Source organism: Limulus polyphemus, unplaced genomic scaffold, assembly GCF_000517525.1.
Source record: "Limulus polyphemus unplaced genomic scaffold, Limulus_polyphemus-2.1.2 Scaffold30, whole genome shotgun sequence".
In the NCBI taxonomy this organism is placed as follows: Eukaryota; Metazoa; Arthropoda; class Merostomata; order Xiphosura; family Limulidae; genus Limulus; species Limulus polyphemus.
The window spans coordinates 1-3250 of NW_013665640.1; positions in this window are offsets into that span (position 1 = coordinate 1).

Sequence of the window (3250 nt, forward strand, 5' to 3'; positions counted from 1 at the left end):
TGTGTTTAGAACAATATATACTAATTTTTAAAATATCAAATTGAATTTTTTTCAATAAAGATCTTTCAAATGTGACTGTAGCTTTTTTTCCCCAAAACTTTGTCTTCAAAATAAGGGGGCGTCTTATACACCGGTGCGTCTTATATGCCGAAAAATACGGTAGTTAAGATAGTTTTTGCCCGTGTAAGTTGATGTGACCTATAGAGTTAAGACAGTTTTTGCCCCTGTAAGCTGATGTGACCTATAGAGTTAAGACAGTTTTTGCTCCTGTAAGCTGATGTGACTTATACAGTTAAGTTAGTTTTGGATACTGCAAGCTGATGTAACCTATAGTACTATACTATCAAGATAATTGTTACCCACTGATCCACAAGAAAATAAACAGAGTTGTTGTAACTTTATCAGTTTATTTAGTTTTGTTTTATTTTTGGATGATATGCATGCTCTATCTGCATTGCAGATAGAGCACCAATATTCAAAAATTAGTAAATCTACCCTAACATCAAATCCTAGAATACTAATCATTAATTCATGTGAAAGTCTCGAATACTCAATATATGTATATGATTCTGAGGTTTATATTCATGGGAAATTTTAAAATCATTTTACCAGAACAGAAGCTTATCTTTTTTCTTTTGAGATTATCTAATTCCAGTGCATTATAGTAAATGTCATGTTGCTTGGTTATTTCCTTCATCGTCATTTATAAAAATGTCTCTCTTTTTTTTTTTTTCAGTACCAATCAAGTATTGCTTGCATTTGCTATTTTCTCAACTAGGAATTCAGATGAATCTAAAACTCGACCTTGGGCAGATTTAATAACTTCATAAATTGAAATAGAAAGTAAACATACATATGTATTTCAGAGCTTTGTGGTAAGGAAGTGGAAAGATAAACTTGTGACGCAAATGACCAGTTGGAGCTAGGCCAATAGAACTGCAGGACGGGGAAAATTAAGTGAGAACATTATATATGACAGAAAATACTTAATCACCTAATTCGGTTCACGTATATGATGAATATACATATATAGTTTATCACTGCTAAATGTATGGACATCTGGTGCAGATAGCCTTCGTGTAGCTTTGAGCAAAGTTCAAAACAAACCAAACCAAATATATTCAAAAAGAAAATAATATACTTCGCAATCTGCTCAAGGGATGGCAGCATATACACAGCAGACAGCAATTTGGTATTCCAACAACAAAATTATTATCTAGTCATATCGCAAAAACACCATCTCTAAAAAAAAAATAGTGGTAAGACTGATCTTTCATTTTGAATTTTCAGGAAGGCTTGATGCTGATTTCTGTTACCTCAGCCTCTAGTGTATGTTTCTTATCTCACATTTTGCTCCAACCAGATAAAAGGCTTAAACGAACACCTCCCAATGACCCCACCTGTTTCGTGCGTGTGATAAACGGATATATTGAGTACTGCATATTTATGCTGCAAATTATTTTGAACTTTAAATCAATGTTTGTATTTTGAAAACAAAACCACATCGGGCTATCTGTTGTGGCCACCGAACCACGGATTTATGTGTTGTACGTCCGTAAACTGACCGCTATCCCACCGGGAGACTTAACGTAGTGAGTGAGAAGAATTACACAATTAATATATAAAAAGTGTTGTTTAGGATACATATATTACTTTATCATATACGTCCCCAATGGATAAGCTGAAGGCTTTTAACACTAAAAACTGGGATTCGATACCAGTGGTGGGCACAGCACAGCTAGCTCATTTTGTAGCTTTGTGCTTAACAACTAACAGACAAAGGCATTATATATATATATATGTGTGTGTGTGTGTGTGTGTTAAAGTGAAGTAAAACGAACTCGAAACTTCATAGACAAAAGCATCATTACATTATTTCATTAATATAATTAAACGAAAGATGACATGTTTTTTATAATGCGAGAACCTGTTTTTCGGTCAAATGTCTATTGATTTTATATGCTATTATATATATATATAATATATGTGCTTTTATATGTGGTAAGACACTTTAAAAGAAGTAACATATAAAAGAACTATATATAAAATGTTAGTGATTGAGTGGAACGATAATTTTCGTGTCATCCATGTGCAAACCTAAAGAACACCTTTTACAAAAGTTCAAATAGAAATAATAGTTAATTAAGTATGCATTTCTCGCTCAATTATTCGTGAAGTTATATTATCACTATTGTGCAAATATATTACGCTTCTCATAAACTTTTTATTATTAATTTCTAAGGTATATAAAACCAGTTGTCTTTTGGTAACGCTCTGGTCGTTTCTGTCGCATAGCAACAAAACTATATATATATATATATTAGATTCGAACGTCAAAACGCAGAAAAGGTATGTTAACTGTATTGGTCACATCAGCTTACATGGGCAACAACAGTTTTAACTGTATAGATCACATCATGTTACAGGGGCAACAACTATCTTAACTGTATAAGTCACATCAGCTTACAGGGGTTCATGGTTCGCTTTACGTTGCCGCAAAATCCCGCTCTTTACTTTGAACTTCGGATTTTAGCGTTGTAGCTCCGTAAGCTCACCGCTGATCCACCGGGAGACTGGAAATGTGATATACCAACAAGTGCTTAATTTGTATTAAAACACTCAATGTGCTTTTTTCATGCTCCCTATATTATGTAATATATTCTTGATTCATAAATTTGTAGCCCGCTGATGATGTAATTCCTAAGTTCTGAAACGCTCTAATGAGTAAAGATGTTTCCGTTATAGCAGTGGTACTCTTATTCATTAAATTAACCTTCGTCTTCCACCTGGGATATAACACTGGTGCTCCAGCTCTTAATTAGCCCCCGTTTTACGCCTGACGAACAAATGACTTTGTTAGCTTTGACAATTCACGTCTTCATGCTCCTCTAATTGCAATATAATTTAATTGAATTTGGAAATGTATCTTAGCACTTTTTCTCTATTTCTTTCATGTATATATATATGAAAATTTACGAAATTTATGTGAACTTGTGACTAGGTGTAATTTATACGAAGAGCGGGGGGGGGGGGTTAGGGATAGGTTTCTCCTCACGGTTTCAATAACAAAGAATTGTCCTTTCTACTTTCAACAGCAATCGCTTTGAGTCATAAGTTATGTTTTTGTTTAGCCTAAGCTTTTGAAACCAATATTACGTTCCTAGATACACACAAACTTTTCACCAGTTATACTGAGAACTTTTTACTGATTGGTATTTTCACATTTCTTAGTGTGCTTGGAAAGAGTTAC